The sequence below is a fragment of the Octopus bimaculoides genome, chromosome 26 (genome assembly GCF_046866305.1).
Source record: "Octopus bimaculoides isolate indiv1 chromosome 26, ASM4686630v1, whole genome shotgun sequence".
NCBI classification, from domain to species: domain Eukaryota; kingdom Metazoa; phylum Mollusca; class Cephalopoda; order Octopoda; family Octopodidae; genus Octopus; species Octopus bimaculoides.
The window spans coordinates 8191397-8206396 of NC_142953.1; the positions used below are offsets into that span (position 1 = coordinate 8191397).

The 15000-nt window shown below is 38.1% G+C and overlaps 1 protein-coding gene across 8 annotated transcripts in view; it reads right to left on the minus strand.

Moving 5' to 3' along the window:
* LOC106870348 (membrane-associated phosphatidylinositol transfer protein 2-like) overlaps positions 1–10440 on the minus strand; it is a 141066-nt gene extending 130626 nt beyond the window's left edge. For 5 of the 8 annotated variants that reach the window (XM_089342433.1, XM_089342427.1, XM_089342432.1 and 2 more), the window contains exon 1: positions 9009–10426. The gene's annotated coding sequence lies outside the window, so the exon portion shown is untranslated. Of the gene's footprint in view, positions 1–8094; positions 8364–9008 lie in introns of those variants that run through there. The other 3 variants (XM_089342428.1, XM_089342426.1, XM_089342429.1) reach the window with 3 other exon arrangements.
* Between the last annotated feature and the right edge of the window lie 4560 nt (positions 10441–15000).

Here is a 15000-nt window from a genome sequence, read left to right on the forward strand (position 1 = left end):
GAACCATGTGGTTGGGAAGCAAGCTTCTTACCACATGGCCACACCTGCACCTATAAATGTAAAGGCAAGCAGAATGCAGCTAAGCATTTTTGCCCAGTGTGCTGACTGATTCTGGAAGTTAATTAAATCATACTCTACCATCTGTAAAAAAAAAAAAGCAGGATATATTGGAGCAGTGGTTCCCAAAGTGGGCAGTACTGCCCCACCTGTGGGTGGCAGAAAGATCAAGAGGGGAAGTGAAGAAAAGTGGAGCAATGAATGTAACCCCCCCCCCCCCCCCCCACCTAAACAAAAAACAATGGGTTAATTAGGTTAAGTTTTATTCGTGAAATATTGTAGTTTTGAATTTGCTGCAGAAAGTGGGCTATGTTTGTGGTGCTGAATGGAGGGACCACTAGCAATGTGGCTTGAGTGTCAAGGGGGTGGCAGCCCGAAAAAGTTTGGGAATCACTGCATTAGAGAATACAGTCCCTGATGTACAAGACAGATATTATGCTTAGAAAGTTTTGATCATAGATCTCCTCAACCAGAGATTATCAAGAACTAAATAAACAACAATTATGTTTCCAGTTAGAGGAATCCCCTACACCTAATTTAAACACTCATCTTCATGTGTTTCTCCTTTAATCCTTACTCTCATACAAAATATATACTTAAAAACTGCTATAAAAAAAAAAAAGCTGGTGTCACTAGCTTTAAGATAGCATGTTAGTGCTTATATTCGAGGGGCTGCTAAAAAGTTCCCAGCTTTAAGGATATCATGAAAGGCCAGCTTAGAGGCCTGACCTTCCGAGTTCTTTTGCAGGGCTTAGAAAAACTGAAGGACTGCTGCAGTAAGTGTATGAATCTGAGAGGGGGATATGTTGAATAAAATCATAATTAACTGATCCTCATCCTGTATTTTCTTTTACCCGCAGCCAAGAACTTTTCAGCACCCCCTCATCTATATGCGTGTGTGTGTGTGTGTGTGTGTGTGTGTGTGTGTATTACACACACACACACACATAGAGTGACACACTTGCAGGGTTGATTGTATATAATTATACGTAATTAACAATGTGCAATTCTGTCAATACACAGATATGGGGGGGGGGGGGAGGTACTGTTGTGTCTGCTAATATGTTAGGAAGTAAATGGAGACAATATGAATGAAACACACACAGATGCAATTGTCTATGCATATAAACACACCCACATACACACTCATGTATATAAATATATAAAGAAAGAGAGGGGGGAATGGATAGACAATGTGTGTGTTTGTATGTGTGTATGTATATGTATATGTATGCACATACACACACGTATATATATATATATATATATATATATATATATATATATATACACACACATAAACACAATATGTGTGTTCATAAGTACTACAGATATATACAATAGTATATTTATCGTATACTATTGTATATGTCCAGCTTGGTCTTAGCCACAAAAGCCCAAACAAATCAAAAACAAATATATCACTTGTATATACATACACACATAAAACACAAATGGCAGTGTGTGTGTGTGTGTGTGTGTGTACATATTTCTAAAGTGTGCCTGGGAGTGCTTCCACAAATGTGCGCACACACATGCGTGAGTACGTACGCACACACACGTATATGCATGTGTTTTTATGTATGTGTATATGTGTGTTTATGTATGTGTGTGCTAGTGTGTGTGTGATTAGATTTGTGCAGGAGTGCCTCTCTGTGTGGACCTTTTGTATGTGACAATCTACATAAGTATACATTTGATTGTTTGTGTATCCTGAATGTGTGTTGAAACTGCTTATATGCCTGTAACGAGTGACTTCATGCATATCATCAACATCATCATTTAACGTCTGCTTTCCATGCTGGCATGGGTTGAACAGTTTGACAGGAGCTGGTTAGACAGAAAACTGCATCAGGCTTCAGTTACTGTTTTGGCGTGGTTTTTACAGCTGGATATATATAAAAATGCAATTATAACATGCGTTTTCTCCATTCCTTAAATTTTTAAATATACTCAAATACCCAAAATTTCAAGGAGTTCCTGCCTTAAAAACAGGAACTACACCACAGTTATTTTGTGTTCTTTGCTACATTGGTTTCTATTAACCCATTTATTCTATCTGAAGAATTTTTATTCATTAAGATAGAAGAAATACATATAATTAAATATATATATATATATATATATATACAGAGAGAGAGAGAGAGAGAGAGAGAGAGAGAGAGAGAGAGAGAAAGAGAGAGAAGCACTGCGTCGGTTACGACAACGAGGGTCCCACTCATTTTTACCAGCTGAGTGGACTGGAGCAACGTGAAATAAAGTGTCTTGCTGAAGGACACAACGCGTCGCTGGGAATTGAACTCTCAACCTTACGATCGTGAGCCGAATGCCCTCACCACTAAGCCATGCGCCTTCACACACATATATATATATATACACACACACACATATATATATACATATACATACACATATATATATGTAATATATATATACATATATATTACATATTTTTATGTACATATATATGTGCATATATATGTATGCATGCATGTATTCAAACAAGTGGAGGAATAGAAGACATGAAGTCAAAAATGCACAGTGAATATATTAGAATTAATTAGAAATTAATTATATTTTGAAATATAGGGACACACTTGACTGGTTTCAATCAGATAATTTGCAACACACATTCCATGCACGATACATTTTTGAAAATCCAATATTAAACTGATGAAGTGTGTCTGCATATTTTAAAATATAATTAAATTCTAATTAATTCTTATATATTATCGGTAAATTTTCAATTTCATTTCTTCTATTCCTCCAGTAGTTTGGATTAAAAACAAAATAGATAGATAGATAGATAGATAGATAGATAGATAGATAGATAGATAGATAGATATCATCACCATCACCATTTAATGTCCATTTTCCATGCTGGCATGGGTTGGACAGTTTGACAGGAGCTGGCCAGCTGAAGAGCTGCCCAGGCTCCATGTCTGCTTTGGCATATAGCCTTGAAACTTGGTTTCTAAGGCTGAGCTCTCTTCCTAATGCCAACCACTTTACAGAGTGTACTATACACTTCTACACAGCCCTGGCATGGGTACTTTTATGTGGAACATGTATAGATGATTTTTATGTGGCAACAGCACCCATGAGCTCAAAAGATTAGGAAATCTCAGCTGGAGAAGGATTCGGGGGACATACCTGTATGCAAAGGCAACCACAATTTTACTTATTTTGATGTGTTTTCCCAAACACAGTAAACCAACAAGAGTCTTGGAGTCTCAGATCCCTCTATATTATATGTGTGTTATTTGTTTACTACCCACAAGGGGCTACACACAGAGGGGACAAACAAGGACAGACAAACGGATTAAGTTAATTATATCGACCCCAGTGTGTAACTGGTACTTATTTAATCGACCCTGAAAGGATGAAAGGCAAAGTCGACCTCGGCGGAATTTGAACTCAGAACGTAGCGGCAGATGAAATACTGCTAAGCATTTCGCCCGGCATGCTAACGTTTCTGCCAGCTCACCGCCTTATATATATCTATATTATATGTGTGTACATATTCACACACACACACACACATGTTAAAACTGTTCCCTAAATCTATATGTGTGTGTATGTGTTTAGGGAACAATTTTGTTCCCTAAACATACTGCAGGAATGACTATGTTTATGTTTCCAATCTTGTTTATTAATTAGCTTAAAAACCACACTCTAAGTGGACTTCTAAGCTATATCCTGCGGAGGGCTAATTGTGCTTGTAGCCCAAAACGAAAGAGAGCTAAATAGCATGACTATAGTATGCCCATAATGAATATATCCCCCCCAGTGGTGTTTGATCAGAGGTTAAGGACAGATGAGAATTAATTCTGTAAATGCAAACATGCCATTGTTCCAATACCAAGTTGAATTTCAACTGTTGGTCAATTTGTCCCAAAGTTCTTATCGTGACATAAAATTAATAAAACAAATGATCTCTGATGTCATCTGACAAACACCAACCAAGATGGTGTGAATCAGCCAAGTTTTACTAGCTAGAAATAGCAACTCAAATGCTTTTAAATCAGATCCCAATTCTAGATGTTCAAAAACCAAATGAAGGACAAATTTTTTTCAATCCCAGGACCATCCTGATTCCAAAAAGGTATATGTCCATGTAGAGCAAATGTAGACTGAGATACAGAGGTCCTGGACAGACAGAATTTCGTGTTTATTATTACAGAAGACTTTTAACATTTTTGCCTAACTTGGAACAATGACCTTCTGAAGTCCATTAACATCTTAAGACTTTCTCAGCCATATCTGATGAATGAAGTGATGATATAGGTGTTGTCTTAGCATGTTATGCAATAAGCAGCAAAGTATCATGGAAACAACATCATAATCAATAAAAATCATCGTCGTCTGAATTAAACATGCTTAGCAGTCAACTCCTAGTAGTTCTCATAGTTTGTTTCATGCATGCCATATCTGGATATTTATTTTTAGTTTGTATTTTTCAATCAATAAAGCTTCAATAACTTATTTATAACCCCAGCCCCACTCCTTCTGCCCCACTTTTGATCCACTGCATGTATCCTCCCTCGCTCCTTGAGGGTTTGTTGTGGCACCCCATTACAATCACCTTATCTTATTCTCAGCCACTCCTACCAACCCTTGTATAGTTCAGGGTGGCCTATGCATCTTCACTCAAGCAAGACACCCATGCTTGTTCCTCTATATCAGTGGTTCCCAACCATTTTTTACCCAAGGACCCCTTCGATTTCTATTTTACTCAGATGGACCCTCATAACCATTCAATGTTTAAAAAATCCTATTATATTTTTATAATCAAATATTATTGGGTATTGTATTAAAAAAAAAAATTGTGAATATATTTTGTGTATTGTAGAAATATAACCAATTTATTGCACATAGAATTTAACAACAAAATTTTCTATGGACCCCAGTTGTGAAACACTGTTCCACATCATACATTAAACCTTCACCAAAACTTGGCACAATGCCACCTCTCCTTCTTCAAATAGTCCCCCCCCCCCCCCGCTTAACTGAAAAGGTTTTCTTTTTTAACTTTTCCTTTCTCTATTCTTTTCCTGCTTGCAAGTTACTTAGCAACTTCATTTGTATCAGTGGCACAAAAAAAAAAAAAAAAAAAAAAGTCAAGAGGGCACAGTGTAAGGTAGTTGGCTCCATGAAGGCTGACCAGCTGTAGAAACCATAGCGAAGCTGATGTTGAGCACAATGTAAGCCTGTAGTTTGCTGGGTCCTGTCAAACGGTCCAACCCATGCCAGCATGGAAAAAAACAGGTATTAATTGTCGATGATGAGGACAGTAATAATGCTATCAACATTCTTTTCTATCTAGTTTATATACTTTAGAAATGTTTCAGCCGAAGATCGGCCCAGGCCGTGTTTTACTTAATAGCACCATATGAGAGGATCTACTAAATCATTTTTAAGTCAAGTTTTGTGGGAGGAGTTACTAACTGAGATGCATCCAGGTACAGGTGGCTTACCTGGTACCCCTTCAAGAAATTTGTTCTGGTTTCATTTGAAGGTGATGTTTTCTATATTGATTTCAAATTTGGGCACAAGGACAGCGAGTTCAAGGGAGGGGTTAGTTGATTGCAACAACCCCAAAACTCAAGTGGTGCTTATTCTATCAACACTGAAAGGACGAAAGGCAAACTTGACCTCAACAAAATTTGAACTCAGAATGTAAAGACAGACGAAATGCCACTAAGCATTTTGCCCAGTGTGCTAATGATTCTTATTTCTTTATTGCCCACAGGGGGCTAAACACAGAGGGGACAAACAAGGACAGACAAACGGGTTAAGTCAATTACATCGACCCCAGTGTGTAACTGGTACTTAATTTATCGATCCCGAAAGGATGAAAGGCAAAGTCGACCTCGGCAGAATTTGAACTCAGAACGTAAAGACATGAAATACCGCTAAGCATTTCACCCGGCATGCTAACAATTCTACCAGCTCACCACTTTTATTATAATCTACTACGATGGCTCTTTGTTGTAACTGCATGGTCAACTGATAAGAAAGTACCATATTTGTGTGTCTGCCATAACAATGGTCAGAGTCAGTCTTGAAGTTTACAACTTTCATGCTGTCACTGAAACTTGTCTACTACATTGGTCGCCTGGTGCTTGTTCAATGGTTTGCAAGTTTGTGGCTTCGTGCTAATGAGAATGCTTTCCAGTCTGATGTGTTTATAATATATTTCATGTGTTTGCAGTTGGATGTGAGAAACAAGCTGTGTTCTGTTTTACGAATTGTTCTTTAATAACATATTCATCCATTCTTTAACCCTTTCGTTACCATATTTATTTTGAGATGCTCTGTGTTTCTTTCAATTATTTTAAATATAACAAAGAATTTAGTAAAATAACTTAGTTATAATTAAGATGGTGTTAGGAACATATATTGTGACTAAGGTTTGGTGGAAGATTTCAATGCAAAACTTAGGAAAACAAGTCATTTGTACTACAGAGTCAGAGCCGGTTTCAGCCGGGTTGGTATCAAAAGGGTTAACAGCATTTGGTTTATATAAGTGTAGTTTTTGTGTATTTCTATTGGGTGTTGTACCGTTTATCTTATACTGGGACAGCACCTTGAAGAACTTTTAGTCAAATAGACTCCAGTGCTTACTATTTTTTAAAGCCTGATGCCTATTCAATTGGTCTCTTTTGCCAAACTGATAAATTACAGGGATGCGAAGATGCAAACACACTAACACCGGTTGTCAAGCAGTGGGGAGGAACAAACACAAAGACACACATACAGACATATATATATATAGACTTGCTAGAGAGGCCATAGGCTTAGAGTCTGAAGAAATGCTGTAAAGCGGAGTGCTTCATGGAGATGAAACTCAGGATAACCCCATAGACTGGCCATATCTATCTTTATCTATATATGCTACTACTCTATAACTTAGAGTGTACTTCTTTTTTGGATTTATGATTTACTGATGATATATATATATATAATTAACATAATAGGGTAAAAATTTGATATTAATTAATATTAATATAATACCAGGAAACCAGCACATTAAAACAATCAGAAGGTTCAGAAAAAATGTTCTGAGATCCTAAAGGGATTATAGTACCTGTGTATATACAAGAGACCACTAAAGTGGACTGTTAATGTGCTAGAAAAATATCACTTTTTTTAAGTGATCTTTTTCTAGCACATTAACAGTCCACTTTAGTGGTCTCTTTTATATACACAGGTACTATATATAGAGAGAGACAGGCATCTTTCAGTCTCCATTCATCAAATCCACTCACAAGGCTTTAGTCGGCCTGAGGCTATAATAGAAGACACCTGCCCAAGGTGACACACAGTAGGACTGAACCCAGAAACCATGCGCTTAGGAAGCAAACTTCTTAACACACAGCTGCACCTCTGCCTATTATTGCAGATAAATTTGTTCTTGTATTGTTCTATGGTATAATCAACTAATCTATTCAGATACTCATAATTAGCAAATTTTTAACACACCCTTCAGATTTCCCTAACTAAAGTTTCTCCAATGGATTTAAATTTAAGAGCTTGTCTTGGAAGGAATCTGACCACAGACATTTTATATCTGTGGGATAGTTCTGTGAATGCATAAGCATTTGTTTTTGAGGGGGGGGGGGACGGGTGCACACTGAGGGGTTATATGTTTTGCTCCTAATTTCTTCATGTATGTCTACGAATGTTGCAGTGCTGTGGTCTGAATCCATACAAGAATTGTACTGGTTTGTAAATTTAAGGATTCAATTAATTTCACAATTTTCATTAACTCTGTCTGCCCTTCCATATCTATCAAAATGAATCTCATCGGCAAATCTGCTATGTATACATATATATATATATATATATATATATATATATTTTACTGCAGTTACGATAATAAATAACTTTTTCTTTTTTTTTTTGTTACATTATCCATACAGAAATTCATCAATGTGGTGCCTGATAGAGCACCCATAAAGAGCAAATAAGGGAATACGAAGGAAAAAAAAAATAATAATAACAACAACAATAATAATAAAAGATTAAACTCACATATATATAGTCAGTTTATGTATATTGGCGTACATATTTGTACGTGACAGAAGAAAAGAGAGACTGTGTGTGTGAAAGAGAGAAATATTGTGTTTGAGAGAGAGATTTTGTGTAAGTATGAGAGTCAGTGCTTGGGGATATGGGGGAGAAAAAGCGTTTGCGTGTGTGGGCGGAAGGGAGAGTTAGTGTATAAGTTTATGTTTGTGTGTATGTGTGCGTGTAAGGGAGAGACATCGCGCGTGCGTGCCTGAAAGAGAGAGTTTGTATGTGAGAGTGAGAATTTGAAAATGCGTGAATGTGGAAGAGACATGGTGTATGGAAGTGGTAGAGAGCTTGTGCGTGTGGGCGTGAAAGAGAGGAAGAAATAGAAAGAGTATGCGCGCGTAGAGTATGCGTGAAGTAGAGAGAAAGATAATGTATGTGTAAAGGAAAGAGATGGTGTGTGTGTGTGCGTGCGTGCGTGCATGTGTGTGTGAGGGAGAGATTTGTGTGAGAGAGAGAGAGATAAATATTGCGTGAGAATGAAACGGAGAAGTTGTGTAGGGGAGATAGTGTGCGTGTTACAGAAGAAAGATGAGTCTATGTGGAGAAAAGAGAGAGACTTGGAGCAAGAAAGAACGTATATGCGTATATATCCTGCGTATACTAGAGTGTATGTTTGTACGCATGTGTATTTTATACATGCTAGCTTGTATGAGTTGTGTACGTGTGCATATACATATTCTACTTGTGTTTGTGCTAAAGTTAGGTGCGGGAGAGAGAGAGAGAAAGAGACAGACAGAGAACCAGACAGCTAGAGAAGGAGAGGAAGAAGAAAAGAGACAGGACAGAGAGAGAGAGAGAAGGAAAGAAAGAGAAAACGAAATGAAAGCGGCAAATGAAATTTGGAAACGATTTTAAAAGATGTACAATACCTTGTGTCAGTAGAGAGAATGTGTGCCTATGACGACGACGACCACAACCACCACCAAGATACTTTGTGGTAAGCTACATTAACTGCAAACACCAGTTTGTATCGAATCCAACCCTCACCAGCTGTGGCAACACATCAGCATCACTACACAGACCCTATAGTTTTAATTAAATAAAGGTTGACACAAGAACTGGGTGGGTCGGTAGGTAGGTAGGGTTATAAGAAGGACAGGTAGCGATCTCGTCACAGCAATGATTATGGGTAAAAATCCATTCTGGTCTTCGTATTGCTGTTGCTGTTATTGACGATGATGATTGTGGGAGATGTGGTGGTGGTGATGTTTGTAGTTCGTTCGGTCCAGTGTGTCCGCACCTGTATAAACAAGTGCCTGTCTCTGGTGGATAGGCGGGTACGTAATCCGGGTAAAGTGCCTCAGAGGTACTTTTAAAAAGTAGGTACTTTTAACTCTCAGGATAAAAATCCGTTCCGATTTTATTGCTCCTTCCGTCTGTGGTGTTGATGCTGGTAGCGATGATGATGCTGCTGATGTTCAGCGTTGTTGCTGGTATTGTTGTTGTTGTTGTTGTTGTTGTACTTCAATCAGTGAAACCAATCTGACAGTTCCTGTGTAGAGAGGAATTTTGGTTTCGCAAAAATATTGTTCAGCCACCAGATGGGTGATATCAAACTCCAAGAGGATGACGATGACGCTGATATTGTTGATGTCGTTAATGATGATGATGATGATGCTGTGGTCTGCGATAGGGGCGGTGGCATATGTATGTACGTATGTATGTACGTACGTATGTATGTGTGTGTGTGTATGTATGTATGTATGTATAAATGTATGTATGTATGTATAAATATATGTATGTATATATGTATGTATGTATAAATGTATGTATGTATAAATGTATGTATGTATGTATGTATGTGGTGGAGATGGAGGTGTTGGTGTACAGCGATAGAGACAGTTCTACAGTTGGCAAGACAGACGGATGTCAACTTAATTTATGTGTGTATGTCTCGTCAAACTGTGCTTGGTCGTTCGTGACAGACTTAGGGGTCGGTCTGGTATGAGAATGGTACTAGACGTTTGTCACAATGTCCGTGTGTATATATGTGTAAGTTCCGTGTGTGTCTATATGTGAAAGAGAGAGACGGAGAGAGGAAGAGATAGAGAGAAACTGCGGTTGTGTACGTGTGTTTGTGTGTGATAATGTGTGACAGGGAATGAGAGAGAGCAGGAAGGTTAGATATGAAACTGTGAACCGACAAACCAACCAACAACACCAGCAGCAGGGCCAGCAGTACGCGAAACAAATGCGATGAAACGAGTGACGGGCAACGGACGGAAGGTAGAGTCGAGGGTTCGCCCGCACAAGCTGACAGTTTCACCATACATAACATATGTCTGGTAGAGAACTGGAAGGGAGATAATCGATGTTGCCGTCGATCGCCTCCCTTGTAATACCTGCCTACTTCTCCCCACCCCCATCAACTTGGAGCTAATTATAGCTCGCAAGTGTCGTGTCGTGTGCGCTTACCTATCTATCTAATCTATGCATACATGTGTATAATTGTGCATTCGTGTATGTATTTATTCATTAAAAAAAAAAATTTAATTAGAACTGGTGGTTTCAAACAAAGCTACATCGAATATATATATATATGTATACATATATATCTATCTGCAAACATATTTATATAGACAAATGATAAATATACATGTATCGACTAATGTTTTTACTAGCCCGTACACACACTCACGCGCACACATACACAGTACATACACGTGTGTGCGTGCGAGAGCTCTCATCAACATCATCTTTTAACGTCCGTTTTGAAGGATGACGTGAGAGCTGTCTCACGCGCACACGTACGTGTGCGCGCGTATATATATATATATATATATATATATATATATATATATATACGTATACTCTGTGTATGCATACATATACGAATGTGTGTGTGTGTGTGTGAACCACCGCTTGACAACCTGTGTTGGTGCATTTGCTTTCCCCATAATTTAGCGGTTCAGCAGAAGATCTACAGAATGAGTTCCGTACTTTAAAAGGAAAAAAATAAAAAGTACTCGAGTTAATTTGTTAAACTAAGCTCTTCCAGGGCTTCAATCCATTAACTGAAACAAGTAGAAGATATAAAAATGTGTTTCTATTATTAGACTGTGGCCGTGCCAGGGCATCACTGGCTTAACTAATTTTAGTCAAACAAATCAATCCCAGGATTTTTCTTTTCAAGTTTTATGCTAATTCTATTGCAAAGATCCTCCTCAACTGGGAGTGGGGAGAAGTATGGTGGAAGTTTTATATATATATATATATACAAATTAAAAGGGTAAAGGATTATCAATTTATTAATTTATTAATAAATCAACAATTAATAATTTTTACCAAGCCCTTCGGTATGTAAGCACCATTATCGGTGGAGAACTTATTTAAAAGTTCATATATATTTATAAACATAATTTAGGGATCAGCAAATATTTGTTTTTTCTTCTTGTTTTTGCCTTTGTGAGTTACAAGTAATGCTATCTGTTGGAGTCTCAGCTTTTTTAGCTGCTATTTCTGAACTTCGGTATGTGGTGAAGCAAATATTTGCTGATCCCTAAATTATGTTTATATATATATATATATATATATATATATATATATATAGATGATGATAATATATATATATGGCAAGATTTTTTACAGACTCAGCTGTCTATTTTTCAACATTTCTGGTATTCTGATTGTTTGCCAACATAACATGGCAGTCCTGGTTTAGGACTAATGTTGCTGTAATTTAACCCCAGGAGACATCCTCTCCAACTGGCTATACGACACGGTCTGTGTCCTTATATTTTGAACAAGGGGCTAAATTACGGCAACATTAGTCCTAAACCAGGACTGCCATGTTATGTTGGCAAACAATCTTTACTACAAAGTACTGTTGCTGAATATCTCATGTTGTGAGATTTAAAAATAGTAATTTTCTAATTTCTGATATTGTCACCATTTCTAAGGATAGATTTGGCTTCATCAAATGCAGACCAATGTATGAAGCTTGATATAACTTTGAAAACAGTTTTTTCAATAACATGTAAAGTAAATGCAACTACAAAAGTGATAACATGAATCATAGTTTAAGTATCTTCAGTAAATAAAAAGCATCAAACTTGAGCAGCTTTCAGTATTTTCAATCTAACCAGTTTTAAATGTCATGATAATGACAGAAATGTCCTTTATACAATTAGATGTTAATAAACAACACATTTCTGTGGTCCTAGACATCACATGTTTCATATTTGTGGAATTTGTCTGCAGATATACCCACTCAGTGCTTGATTTAATAGTGGAGGCGCAATGGCCCAGTGGTTAGGGCAGCAGACTCGCGGTCATAGGATCGCAGTTTCGATTCCCAGACCAGGTGTTGTGAGTGTTTGTTGAGCGAAAACACCTAAAGCTCCACGAGGCTCTGGCAGGGGATGGTGGCGAACCCTGTTGTACTCTTCCACCACAACTTTCTCTCACTCTTACTTCCTGTTTTTGTTGTACTGTGGTAGATGCTGGTATCATACAAATGGTACCCATTTTGGTGGCACAGAAAAGCACCCATTTTGGTGGCATGTAAAAGCACCCATTACACTCTCGAAGTGGTTGGCATTAGGAAGGACATCCAGCCATAGAAACCATGCCAAATCAGATTGGAGTCTGGTGCAGCCTTCCAGTTGGCCAACCCTAGTTAAACCGTCCAATCCATGCCAGCATAGACAATGGACGTTAAATGATGATGATGATGATGATGATGTTCCCTCTCTTAATAATAATTATAATGATAATGATTTCAAATTTCGGTACAAGACAAGCAAATTCAGGGATGGGGATAAGTCAATTACTTGAACCCCTGTACTCAACTGGTACTCATTTTATCGACTCCGAAAGGATGAAAGGCAAAGTCGACTCTGACAACATTTTGAACTCAGAATGCAAAGTTGGAAGAAATAATGCTAAGCGTTATGTGCAGCGTGGCAATGTCTCTGCCAGCCTGCTGCCTGAAATGGATCTATAATGTTGAATAGTGAAAGTAATATGTATAAATGTATGTATTCACACACACACACACACACACACACACACACAACATTAGTCTGCTTGAGTCATCTGACCAGAAATACTGCCCTACTTTTTAATAGTTTCACTAAATTCTATACAAGTCTTTAGAAACTTCAGATCACTTGACAACGGTTTATTTTCAGTGCCTTCTCCTCCCACACAAGATCTGGTTACCATACGTCTAGCCTATATGTTTCAGCCAAGACGTTTTAGTGTCACCAGATCAATTGTATCAATCAATTTAACATGATTGATCTTAGTGGCTTAATATCTATTAATATGATTAAATGCCTAAGTAACACTTTTCCAGGTTCAGACTGTAAATGTAGGTAAAGACTGTTATATCGATGAGTGAGATTGAAAGTCAGACTTCTATGAGGAGCCAGACTTTCATGCTGTGTAAGGAAAGGTTCTAAGCACATTGGCTGATAGCCCTACAATGACAATCTATCTATCTATTTATCTATCTATCTACCTACCTACCTACCTACCTAGCTACATATCTATCTATTTTTGTCTATCCATCCATCCATTCATCCATCCGTCCGTCCGTCCGTCTGTCTGCCTGTTTGTCCGTCTGTCTGTGTATCTATCAATTTATCTACCTATCTATGTACCTCTCTATCTATCTATCTATCTATCTATCTATCTATCTGTCTATCTATCTATCTATCTATCTATCTATCTATTTTTGTCTATCAATCAATCCATCCATCCATTCATCCGTCCGTCTGTCTTCTATTAATCAATCTATTGCTGTAGCTATTTTTGTCTATCCATTCAGCCATCCCTCCGTCTGTCATCTGTCTCTCTGTCCATCCATCTGTCTGTCCACCCGTCCATCTATCTATCTATCTATCTATCTATCTGTCTGTCTGTCTGTCTATTTTTGTCTATAAATCCATCTATCCATTCATCTGTCCCTCTGTCCATTCCTCTGTCCGTCCGGCCATCCGACGATCTGTCTGTCTATCAATCAGTTTATCTATCTATCTATCTATCTATCTATCTATCAAGACTTATTTTTTTAAGCCTAGATACATTTCTTTTATTAGCCACACAGGGCTCAACGAAGATGGGACAAATACAATGTAGAGCTTTTCTTTTTGGGAGGGGGAAGGAAGGAAAAGAAAAAAAAAAAAAAAAAAAAAAAAAAAAAATTGGTGGTGTCTATCAAAAGGGATCGTAGGAAGGGAAAAAGGGGCAGTTCGATCAAAAGGGATCGAAAAAAAAAGAAAAGGAAAGGCCGATCAATAGGGATCGTGTATCACACAGTAATGTTCTCGTGTAAAAAGAGGGGAGGACAGTTTAGGTTTAGCCGTGGAAGGAAAAGCCTACGGAAAAGACCACGGTAACCTTGGTCAATATTCTCATCGAAGAAACTATAACAGTAAGTGACTCTCTTTTGCCTTTTTGTTTTATTTTTTTTTCTTGTTCATAGGGTTATGCTCAAGATGGCTCCGTCGTTCACACGTGCCATCCTTGCTACATTCACCCATCTTTTTTTGAAGCATTCACTAGACAAGACTTCCCTTTCTACTCTCAACTTCCTCTTCAGGTGATACTTGAAGAAGTTGATGAGAGATTGCCCAGAGAGGAAAGTCTTTGTCTCTAGACCTTTCAGACGCGTCCACCATACACATTCTTTCGCCATAGCCACAAGTACGATGAAAATAGCTCTTCCTTCCCGTTTAAAGGAAGGAGGCGCGACAATATTCACGATAGACTCGGCTGATAGACCGACTCGTCCCACACGCGATAGCAGTTGTTCGACGTAAGCCCACAGCTCGGAAATGGTGGGACACTGTACGAGTGCGTGCAGAACGGTTTCGTCGCTCTGCCGGCATCTCGGACAGGTCGGCCCCGTGTTTC